Raw genomic sequence first — 13,016 nt, forward strand, 5'->3', positions numbered from 1 at the left:
GAACTCAGTGCATCATCGTCCTTTCCTGCGGAGATTTACAGAGTCACGCACAAACATGCAGAATAACACAGAGGAGCATATGTTATTCTGTAATTTCAATATCAAAAACATGTACATTCCTCGATTTAAGGTGATATTACCCAATTAATTACTCTCCACTTCGTCTTAAATATAGTTTTTTCCTTCAAAGTAAAAATGTATTGTATAGAGATGTTATATGAGTACGATGCAATATTAGGGTTGAAGAAAAATTCAAATTCTGAGATTTCGACAATAAAGGTGTATTATTATGAGAATAAAGTCATCATTTGGGCTACGTGTCATTTTACAAGGGGAATATCAGAAGATCAGCCAGTCACCTGCGTTAAAAATGAGGAAAGTGGAGCATCTTAAGTTATAATTTAGAATAAGTTTCACATTAAAAAATGTGTTTAAGAGACTGTTTCAATTCCAAAGAAAGAACAACACAGACTTGGAGGAAATAGCCTATTTAGTGGAGGAGGAAATGTTTGATAGTTATTTTTCTTCTTGTAAAATAAATTGACCTATTTCTCAAAACTCAGATTAGCCTTTTCTTCAACATTGACCAAAATTGTAAGAGAGGAGCAATGATGATCTTTCTTAAACCTATGTTTATTTTCTTTAGCACAGTGAGGCTCAAAAGTCTGGGATCAAAGATCATATATTTGGTATCTTTTTAATTCACTTGGAATATATCGCTTGAAATATTTCCAGCCTTTTAACTTATTAGTTTCCGGCATATATACGGTGATTATACTCAATCTTCTGGAGCAATCACATTGTAGAGTTGACAAGTGTTCAATAGAATGAGTGCTTAGCCTCAGGCACTTGATTGTATTATTTCCTTTCCATTGATTTGGGGGGAAATGAAAAAGCACCATATGAGTGGGTTTCAGCGTTAAAAAAAAAAACACATCCATAGCCGCAGAGCATTTATTCTTCAAAACACAGGAGGCAGGAGGAATATGCTTATTCAACCTCTACTTAACCAGTGAAAACATCTCCTTGGGGTTTGACAACAGTATAAAAATGAGTTTATCTGTGTCAGAGTGTGAGTTATTCTCTGAAGCGCGAGGAGAAATCACAAAAAAAAACATCCTGGAGATTATCATTACCCCGTATTGTATCATGTCTGAACTTCCAGAGTGTGACTGCATCATGTGAATCTCACAGTCAAATGGAACTGTATTTTATTTTGAAATGAATTTGAATGAAGCCACAATCTTTAGCCGTTTTAGTGATGGAAGAAGTAGACAACTTTCAAACATCTATCTTTACACTGTGGGGAAATCTGAATCAATTGTGTACAGTGTTTACATATGTGAGTCTACTTTACATAGTGATGCGGCAGTAAGTGAGACCCTGATCCTGGCACTCCATGCCCACACACATAGATGCGTGCGTGGGAGGGGGATTTGGATGACAAGTCCAAGATATATAGTGCTTGACTCAAGCTCACTTGGTATTCCTGTGCATTTCAAAAGCCACATAATTCACACAGAAAGGTATTTTTCATGCCGGGACCCACTGCATGCAACGTACAGGCCCCAGTTCCTGCTGCATTGTAATGCATGAGCAATATCCCCTTTCCCCAGACTTGACGCTGCGGCAGCATCTTGATGGATCAAGAGGTGTCCTTCTTCCTTGTATTGAATCTATGTGACTCCCCCCGAGCAACAAGCAGGAGCCTTCTCCAGCTAATGATCCTGCACAAATTAAAAAGCTGTAGCCCTGAAACCAAAGCTATCTCCTTCCATCTGCCTGAACGTGCAGCGCCATCGGACTGGTCTCTATTGAAATTTACCTAATCCTGTGTTTGCTGATGACACATGGTCGAACAGACCCTTGCGTAATTAGCGTGAGGGGACAAGGAGATCTAAAGACCAATTGATCGCTATAATTAACAGTTTTTCTATAAGATCTCACTGAGTGTCCAATTTATGTAGAGAGGAGTCTATATACTGTATAGATACCAGTGATTATGTGAATAATTGCCTCAAACAATTGTCTGATAACACAGCTAAATCGATTTGAAGCGGGGGGGCTAACACAGCTAATCGAGATCTCTCTTCCTCTTCTCTCCCAGTTCACCAGATGTGACGGTGTAGGAGAAAATCCCTGTTCTTGAATTATCGACTCTTTTCATAAAGCCAAATGGCAGCACGTATGGCGCCTGCTTTTCTGTCACACACAGATCTGCCTGGAGAACATTTATCATGGGTGGGCAGACGCTTGTGCCTTCCTGTACGCCGTTGGTCATGGAGCCTGGAGATTAATAGGTGGAAAGCCGGGTCCCCTTTGTTCAGTGCCTCTCCCGAGCTCCCAGAGCCGCTGCAATCTGTCACACAAGTGAATTTAAATTAAATTGAAATGCAGGTGTCAGAAAGGTATTTGCCCCGACGGCAACTGCAAATCTACCCCCCCCCCCCCCGCTCTGACAGTGCAAACATGTTTACAGAGTGATAAAGTTTTACTTACATTAGATAACTAAATTTTCCCAGGTGCCTCAGAACAAACCCTCCGACAGACAGCGTTTATTGACGTTCAGCTCCGCAATCGTTCACATATATTTTGTTTGAATTCTGCGGCGTTTAAATGACAGCAGGTGAATGTGACATTTGCGTCAATGAAAAAAATCAAATTTCACAGAGCTCAGGCTTCACAAGTGTGATGTGGAGACACCCATCTGCTGCCAGGAGCCGATCTGGACCAGGATAGATAAATAGCTTGTTTTGCCTACTCTTAACAGAATGATCGGTGGCTCGGTAGTTGCTTGATGATGGAATACACACTGTAGGGCTGTGTTTATCTGTGTGTGGGTGGGTGTGGGCTTGTATGTTTATGCCGTATGTAATACAGCAGAGTAACAGTAGGTTTGAATTCAGTTTTCAGTATTTTAATTTGATCCGCCCACCTGTATCCAGGATGATCCAGTGTTTAGTCCAGTGCCTCTGACGTGATGGTTTTAAATGCAACTGACAAAAGGCCACTTTATTAGGTACACCTTTCCACTCAGTCCATTTGTCATTCAGTACAGCAGCTCTCTCTCAAATTCTGTCTTTATGAAGCTTAAAATGTCCAGATTCTATAAGAACTTTAAAGCTTGGTGATTATACTGGACTGGATTATTATGTTGTCACTGCTACATTCTTTGAGAAATAATGGAGTGATCTTCTGAAAAAATATGATATATATTCCTTTCAGCTATATCAGAGACTAAATACTTTGTGTAAACAGTTTGCAGTAAGTTACTGTGAGAATGGTTAAAGTATCTGATCTCAGTACATGGATGTAATGTGGTGATATAAAATGGTTAATCAGCCTTGGCAGAGTTTTGCATCGGATTGCCCTTCTAGTATTGAAAATTAGTTTATAATGTTACTATAGCCAAAAGGGTAAAACATGTCATTAAGGAAACAGGTTAAAACTGCTGTGACCAACAAACTCATTAATATACATCTATATAAACTAACACCTCCCTGACAGTGTCAGAAACTGACTATTATAAATGTTAAAATAATAGACCTACAGTTTATTGTAAGTTTTCATAGCTGTGCCTCAAAAGGACTGTGTGTTCCTTCGTTCTTTCCATGGTCACAGTCTCAGACGCTTCCCCTTCTCCACAACACTGAATCCCTGACTAAATAAACATTGCCACCTGCTGCCGGCCTCTATTAACTGAATCAGGAGCAGAGAAACATTCTTTGAAATACAGCGTCTCCTTCCATGGACTGACATTTCATTTTGTAGCTGTAATAAAATTCATCACTTCATTAACCCGCCGAAATGTCAAACTTTGTGAGCTTCATGAACACGATCCTTTCAACATCTGTCCTAATATACATCAACAGGCATTAAGGATCTATCAGTAAACAGACACGAGCTGTTGAATGTTACAAACCGTCAGCTGGGGAAGCAGGGATGTGCTCCTGAAGACTGGTGGACCGGGGGCGTGAAGACAGTTTTGCGGGGGACTGTGTCGGTAGCTCTCGCTTGGTGTATAAACAGTGCAGATGCGTAGCGGATAGCTGTGAGGCACACAGGAGAGCTTGTTAAGGAGGCAGCTGAAAGAATAATAATGGAGGCTCCTCACTTCACTGTCTGCTAAAAGGCCCACACACAACAAAAAGGAAACCAATGCACCATAAACAATCTCAACTAGTTCTGTATGTAAGCATCTCCTTCCCAAAATGCCCAAATTGGAAGACAGAGAACCCAACAGCTCTGCAGCCGAAATGATAAGTTGGTCTTCACATAGTTTACATTACTTTCCAGTCTGGTTCCATGCAGGTCGCCGAGAGACTTGAGAGACTTGAGAGGCTCTTAACACATGGATGTTATAACGGCGCCGCAGTACAGAGGTCAGCTACTCCTGCTTATTTCTCCAGGACTATGACCAATTCTCTCTGTTGTGGGCAATTTGTAAACATATACAAAAACTGGTTTCAGAGGGTATTGATTAATTTTAAATTGCAGTACAGTGCATATGAAATGTTTTGTATGTATAAGCCGTGGTGTCCGTGCTTCTCTCCTGCTCAGTTAATCATCAGAAAGACTGATTTAGTTAATCCCGGGGGAATAGGGGACGTGGGGCTCAGCAGGGTGTAAACATGGATTAATGTCACAGGTTATAGCAGAGTGAATGTTTACTTGGCCAACCTAATTGAATTCCTCATGGTTTATACACAGCCATTACAGGCCAAAGACAGCCTGATTGGTTAGCCCGAGCCTGCAGTCCAGTGACACGCCTTCGCCACGGCAGACGATCACACGTAATAGGGGAAAGATTCTTTCAATCTGTTAAAATAGGGACTTTAATACGATTGATTCCAGAGCCGACTAAACAGTATGTGCTCATTTATTCATGTCTCAGGTTAAAGTTGCCTGTCAGATAAACAAAAAGGATGTAATTGGTTTGAGTGTGTTGTTCACTCACCATGTTGTCGTCTGCCGGGCTCGAAGCAGAACGGTGCTCATGAGCTTCTAAGCTATATTAAAGCAAACAGACACATAATCTCAAATATGTAAATAAGGAGTTTGTGAAGTGCATGGACAAGTGGGCAATATTTTGGGGGCATCATCTCATCACTGAGGAGAGTAAAACAAACGGGAGATAAAATATATACTAAAACTAGATCAAATAAAAAGATAATATTGACAAGAAATAAAGAAGGAATAAATGTTATTTTTATTTCAGTGCAGTAGTAAATAGTCGCAAGTTTAATAAGGGAAATAAAAGTGCTCGGGGCAACATAAATCAGAGGCCATCTTGTGATGAAAACACGAGCAGTGACACCCATCTACATCTTGAGGATGTGATACATGAGTACTCACTGGTTATTACAACATTAGATCAACGACTTCTGTCTACACAAAGACGCACTGAGGGGCTTGTATCCTGGTTGGTTGCTCCAGACATTAGCTGGAATTTGACCTGCCAGGCGATGTGCTATAAACAAAAACCCACGATCTCTGCAGTTGAATTTATATTTCTTGTCCTGCCTCCCTCATAACTCTCCCGAGCGCACCCCCTTTGGTGAATTTTCTGAACGATCTCTTGTTGCTGTGAACAGGTCCGACTCAGATAGTCGCCCACGGCAAAAATGTCTAGACCCAATTTTCTGGACATTCATTTCTGAAATACGGTTTGACCGACTTACATTCAGAAACTCAGAAGTTTAAAACAGATCCAGCCTTGATGCTGTAGAATATGAGTTTTTACTTTACAAAGTAAAGCTGAGTTAAATAAACTCAAGTTTACCTTCACTTCACCCACTCCTTCCTAGAATCCTATAGGACCAGCTGGGATTGTGTTAAAACATCAGATATCTGTTAATAGTGTTTTCTTTCCATTAGGTGATGTATAAAGAAGCAGTAACTTTACACAATCAATTCTATAGGGTAGGGTTAATGGACCAAGGTCCCCTTGCTCTTGGGTACTCAAAGAAATGAAACAGGAGCAGGAGCAAATATTGTAAGTCTTTTTTTTTTCATGCATGCTCAATGTACCAGAAAAGCATTTGTTTTCCCCACTGTACAGTATTCCTTCAAAGCAGCTGAAATACAGTTTGCAATTTCACGGTTATGTTTAGCAGTAAATGCAAAAGGTTGATAACTGATTTTTCGTAGTAAATATTAACGTCTATGGGGAAAGAAGACAGGACTGGTTCACTCTTTATTTTGTCTTTATTTACAAAAACCAATATGGATTTTAGACACAAAAACTCCATTGGACATAATCCATTCAACATGTTTTTATAAAAATCCATCAAGCCATTTTCTATACAGCTTATCCTTTGAGGGTTGCAGTGGCAGCTGCAGCCAAACATAGAGACAAACAACCATTCACTCTCCACTCACACCTACGGTAAATTTAGAGTCTCCAATTAACCTAATGTCAATCTGCATGTCTTTGGACTGTGGGAGGAAGCTGTTGTATGCGGAGAAAACCATATGGCAGACTCAGGAAGAGCATACTAAATCCTTTTGGGATTCAAACCAGGAACCCTCTTGCTGTGAGGGGACATAACTCTCTAGAAGTGTGGCTTTGGAGATCAATGAAAACATTAAGATTTCGAACTCAGCCTTAACTCTTTATTGCATTACTCTTTGTTTATCCAGAGTCCTCGTTGTTTCATCTCTTCTTTATTGCACTGAACAAGATTTTGTCACGTCCACTTGTTTCCTCTCCAGTCTGTAAACACACCGAGAACAATGGTCAGGTGTCAGCCATTGCTCTGCCAATCTCCCTCAGGGAGACGACAGCAGTGGATGGGATGACGCACCAGAGCGATGTCACACCTCTCACAGTTATTCCATCTTCCTACTCTGTTTTTTTCTTCTTTTGCTTCCAACAAAGCAATCAACCCTCCACCAGTGTATTAATTGGTCCGAAGCAGTTCCTAGCTGCTTAACTGAATGACTGTGGGAGTGAGTCTGAAGCTTCTGTTTTCAATGCAAACTTTACACCGAGGCTTAAATGAGAAGTGGAGTAATTCTGCTTTGACAAGAACTGTGTGCTGCCTTCGTTCAACTATCATTGCTAATCCGGTTAGTTGACCTTGTGCGGCAGTGCAAAGTCAGGGCGGACATAAGGCTGCAGAGCTGATCCTCAAGATAAATACTCCAGTTTGCTGGATTGTATCAGCATTCCTTGAAAACCACTTGTGTCGCCTAAATGGATCAAACTGCTTATAGCTATGATGACGAGTGGTAAAAGATGGAATGTATTCCATCAATCGGTAAAACAAACAGCACGTTTTCATCGGGATTGTCAAGCAGGAAGAGAAGGATACTGTTTTTTTTCCAAATGAGAAGCAATGGCATGAGTTTCAGATAAAAATACATCTGTACTTGTTTCACAAAACAACTCAATGCCTACCCTCTGGCCATTTCTGGATTGTAACACCTGTTATTATATATCCATGATTCTGAGGTTGTGATAAACACTGAATCTTCTCCATGACAACTGAGCAAATTCTATCTGCTTATGAATCTTACTGTGAGAAACAGTTAAAATTACTTATTTTTTACAAAACGTTAATGACTGAGAAGGATACAAACATTCAAATTAAAAAAAATTGAATAGATTTGAGGGAGTGGTACTTTAAAACTGGATTACAAAAACTAATGGTTAATAAAAAAAAATAATAATAATTAGAAAAAGTAGAGGATAACAAAAGGGTTTTCTATTACACTGCTATTTCCATCGTTGATAATTATTGTCCATGCTTTTTTTATTGTTTAATAATCTCTGTTAAGGTGAAACTTGGTTCTTAGCAGACTTAACAAGAACCTCTATATTTCTGCTCTTTTCTGTTTAATCCTGGTGTGGACTGATGATTGAGTGAAGGGGCCTTGATTCAGTCTGGGATGTTGTAATGCAACAGGGAGTCCAGCATCTACCTCAGCGGATGTTGTTTCTTCAGAGTTCCAGTGTACTGTGAAATATATTTCTTTTAAAACTGGAGACAGCACTGACATTCTTATCTCAAGTAGCGAGGAAGGAGGGGGTCACTGGTCATTATGATATCCTGGGAGCACGTCTTTGGTTTCAGTGCGACATGGAAACAGCATTGATTTGGCTGTTAAAGCTCCAACAAGACCATCTAGCACAAATTCCACCAAGTCAGCAGCTCACAGGGAGCAGTCTTTAGTATCCGGCTGTCTCTGGGGGAAAGTGTGACTCATTATCGTGAGTCAAAGATCATCAGAGGCACCAGTAGCTAAATTAAATCTTAAGGTGGCACATTTAGTTTGAGCTCCAGCTTCAAATATCAAAATGTTAATGTGCATCTCCAGAAAATGAGGGGGGGGGTTAATCTTGATTTCTTTTTGAAGGTCGAGTTATCGTTTGTCTCAATCGCAGATCAGATTGTTTCTTCTTTCTCTGGAGCTTTTTTTTGGGGGGGGGGGGGGGGGGGGACAAAATACTATTTGACATTGACAAATTATATGATTCCCTTGCTGGAGAAGTGCTTCAGCTCCCTGACACCAAGACAAACCTGTACAATCTGCTTCTGCAAAGTTCCCACTTTAAAGAGTCGAGGTGTCTGCAGGCTTCAAGGACACCGTGTGCATGTGAATGTCATTTTCGATAAGAATTCCTTCTGAAGAGAGCTGTTCTCTTTCCAAACTCTTCTTTTAAAACGGACGGGAGGGAGGAGGGGGGAGGGAGTCACCTTTTATTTCCCTTAACCGCACTCACTGCTAATTGTCGTCTTAGATGGACAGAAATTAATTTTTGAAAGGTTCTTTTGAAGTTCCCACGTTGAAATGTCTCTTCCTTTCCTATTCAGTGTGATTACTTTGGCAGCTGTATGGAGGCTTCTGCTTGTGCCTGATGAATAACTGTCTGCATGGAATTAGGCATTAAATCAAACTGGGGGTAGAATTCTTTCATTACCACCAAGCACAAAAGACATAAGAAGTCATAGAGCATGCTCCCTGTGAAGCTAACCCACAGTGTGAACCACTACTGTGCAAACCTACAGCATCCCTCCTTCACTGTTATGATACCCAGTTTATCAAGGACTCTCGTGTGTGAGGGTCAATACTGAAATATTCCATTTCCGCATTAGTCACTGCCCATTTCCTGCTTGCTGTTAGAGAAACCAGCTGCGATCTAAAAGGATTGTGAAAATTGTCATTTCTGTTCATCTGCTTTTTATGAAGTGGAAGTGAAGATGGAGAGCAGCCCATACTGTGCTGCTTAATGCTTTTGGGAGGGCCGGTGCCCCACTTTCCACTCTTTTTTTTTTTATTGCATTAGCAGAGAATTGCCAAACTGTTGTCAAGTTAAGTGACAGATATTCGATTAAAGAAAAAAGTGGTTTCAAGTGTTTTTGTTTCAGGAAGTAGTTTGCATTTACGGTAACATTTTGGCTAATTTGGGATGTTGAAAGAAACTATTTGTCACTGTTAAATGACATTTATAGAATAAAATGAAGGGATTAATCAAGTAATAGATCAAATCTTCAGCAGATTAGTTATTGAGTCTTTCTTATAAACATATCTCATGTTTTTTCTCAGCTGATGGAGCTGAATTTTGTTGAAAGGTCCAAAACAGATTAGTCCACTAATAAACTTCGCATTCTTTATGTTCAAAACAAGTCAGAGGTCAAGTACAAGTTAAATTCTGGGAGAAATTAAAACTTTGATGAAACTTTTAACTCTAATATGAAAGCGTTTGGGATGTGGTTGGTTTCAAACATCTTGAAGTGAATTCCAACATCCTGTCTCTGCATTTTAATAGTATTATTTGCATATTATCTCAGTCAGGCCTATTGATGTGAAATGTTTCATTAAACTAATATGTCAGCTCAGCACTTTCACACTTGTCTCCTTGTCCCTTTGATTTGGTTTGAGGTTTGATTTGAGTAAACATAAAAGGGGATTGTGAGTTGGGAAAACATGGTTGAAGTTTTGGAACTTGGAGCATACTTGCTTTCTCGGAAAACGTGTCCCTCCTGACCTCTGAGCTTCCTGTCAGGAACAAGATTCGAGAGCTTTTAATGAGAAGGACGGTAGCTGGCGTCCATGTGTGACGTCACAGGAAACTCTGTCCCTCCTGGCTGCAGGGATGGCGCAGCTACTCTTGAACTCTGACCTTCCTGTGCAGGCCAAGTTGTCTTTGTTGTCGTACAGCAGAACTGAAAAACGTGACGGAGGAGAGGTAATTACAATTTAAGGAGGGACAGGTCAAAACCTCCTTTCCTCCATAGGATTATGCCATTTTTACCCATAACTGTCCTCCACCACATCCCGCAGCCTGACTCTGACAGTCAGGATATGAAGTGGATGAGGAGAAAGAACATTTAGTCTCATATCAGAATTTAGAAGATATCAGTAATCTTGGCTCGTGTGAATGCAGCTGCTGCTCCGTCTCTGTAGGAGGAAATAAGGTGTTTCAGGCCACAGTGAATCCATGATGTACTGAGTAGCTGATTTCTTGAAGCAGCACACCACCCAACGTAAAGTAGCTGGACTAACGCCACAGTGTATTGATTGAGTCGCGGCTGGCACTATCCTCAGAGTGGACCTGTTAATTACAGAAATACACTCTGACCACTTCCCCACTTTACTGTACTCAAAGACAGATTACTCCATGGTGAGAATTTTACTTACACTCAAGTAAGGAGAAGCACTCGAGTCCTGTTGAGAGCAGCTGAAGTTCAAAGCGCTGCATTCTTTGAAGGTTCTAAGCTTGGGAACAGGTTTCTTTACTTCACTTGACATTGTTTTTCTCAGTTATTTGACATTTTTGCATCTGAGGGAGATGTCACCACATTGCCTATTTTATCCTATGTTGGTTTACTTTCAAAGACAACTCAAACTTCAACTTTTTTTGAATACTCAGCTGAAGTTTAAAGGAACTTTGTTCTGGAAGTAATTGTCACTCCCGTAAAGTTTAGTGTATGATTTCTTTCCTGTGTGTTTCTTTCTGGGCTTGTATGCCAGTTTAGTATGTGTTTATATTATGTCAGAGGTCCCGGTAGAACATGTTGTGGTTCGAGGAAGATTTATTGAAGTTGTGGGATATTTCATTTTCGAAAAAAGAAAAAATTCATTAAACAACCAATTATATTTTGCATGTTGCCCTTGATCTTCACTACCTTATCGATACAAACCATAGACTGTATATAAAGATGAACAACTCATATCCACTTCCTCCCACTGTCTAGAAATGAAGCCCAAATATCCCATGATACTAACACGTTCAGAGCCAGTAACACATGCTAGACCATTCATCAGCCAGCTTCAGCTGTCCCTCATGATGTTTCAGCTTGTTTTTATAGCATCAATTAACAAATTAAAATGAAATCTACTGAAAAACCGAACTCTTGATAATAGACGTGTGTTAGTAGTGTGTTAAGAACAACCTAAAATGTCTTTGAGATATATGTTTTTGATTTGTAATTTTATTTTTAATTGGTTAGACTGCAACTAAACACCAGGTGGTGATGGAGATGCTCTGGCTTCAAATGTATGATATTACCTAACATTTCTGTTCCTTCCCTTTCTGGCTGGTATGAATTAAGTGATTGTCTGGGTTGGTTTGGTGTTTCATGCAGACACACACACAAGCTAGACGAGCTGTTGAAGGTGCAGAAATCAATATCTTTACATCGGATGAATTGAAAGGTGAAAGCAGGTGTTCTTTGTGACAAACCCACAGAAAGTTATCGACCTGTTGTCCACCTCAGGTCTGTACGGCATTGTAGTGTCTTTCAACCAATTGTTATGTTTGTGTGACCCACAACTTTACTGCGCTGGTTCCCTGCACAGGTCTCAGTGTTGTTCCCAGCAGCAGCAGGCAGCTGTATTCAGTGAAAGAGCTCTGATTAACAACCCTGAACTCTTCCCGCCCAGCGCTGAACTACACACACAATCAAAATTAGCAGCTTGCTGGTGAACATAGTGGAGCATTTAGCTAAAAGTGGTGCCCTCAGGAGATGGTGAAGAACTAAGCAGAACCAACTCAGGGGTCAATACTGGCTTGATGAAAACTTCACTCTGCTTGTCTCAATCTGCAACTGTTTGTTGTGCTTTGCCTAAGAAAATAATACTTTATAGTGCAAGTTGAAGATTTACATTTAGAATATTTTCACTTTTGGAATGCAGTATAAAACGGAACATCTCTGAAAGTACACCGTGTCCTTTATTTAGACTTAAGTGGCTTAAGGATCAAATATCACAAATGCAACACAACGCAGCACATGGAAATCGGTCATCAATAAAAATACACACGCCAATTACTCGGGAGCCGCAGGCTGAAGTGAAGGAAGTTAAGCTGAGAGATATGCACAGGATTAAAGAGGAGGGAGGACAGAGGGAGATTGAGGAAAACAGGTTAAAGTGGACATATTAATAAAATTTTGTAGTGCTTCTACACGTTAATTTGGGTATCTGGCATGTCTAACGTCCCAAAAACTCTGGAAAAAAACAACTCTGTCCTCAACAAAATATTTGTCTCTCGCTCATTCTAACTCTCTGCTGGTTTTCTGTTACTCTGTGTCATGTGGGGTCAAGCCACATTGTCATTGGCTGAGGGAGAAAGCAAAGAAAATGCAGCATTTTAAGGATCCTCCTTTAGATTGTTTGGGAGAAAGTAGGAGCGCTTGTTTTGATGCATCTGTTGTCCGTAATTAATCACTGTCGATCAGAAGGTGATCGAGATCAAGATCATTATTTTTATAAAATGTATTGTGCAGCCCTGGGTTGGATTAATACTGGAAATAGTCCTGATAGTGGCTATGGTCTCTGCTTCATTCCTGACATCAGTTCACTCATTAACTTCACTTGAAATGATTGGTGCTTCCAGCAGATCAATCTCAGTCGAGACAGACGCTCACCGGGATGGACTGAAATAACCTCGGCCCGGCCTCCTGCGAATATACACCTCTGTCCATGAGTTGAAATGTATGCAGGAGAAGGCATTAATAATTGATGCTGTTGCAAAACACATGATAGCGAGACTGCAGCAGGATAGATGA

General features: G+C 40.4%; 1 protein-coding gene across 3 annotated transcripts in view; it reads left to right on the forward strand.

Moving 5' to 3' along the window:
• Positions 1 to 13,016, forward strand: part of asic1c (acid-sensing (proton-gated) ion channel 1c) — an 84,788-nt gene that overhangs the window by 41,329 nt on the left and 30,443 nt on the right. The window lies entirely within an intron of this gene.

Source organism: Platichthys flesus, chromosome 14 (genome assembly GCF_949316205.1).
Source record: "Platichthys flesus chromosome 14, fPlaFle2.1, whole genome shotgun sequence".
NCBI lineage: Eukaryota > Metazoa > Chordata > Actinopteri > Pleuronectiformes > Pleuronectidae > Platichthys > Platichthys flesus.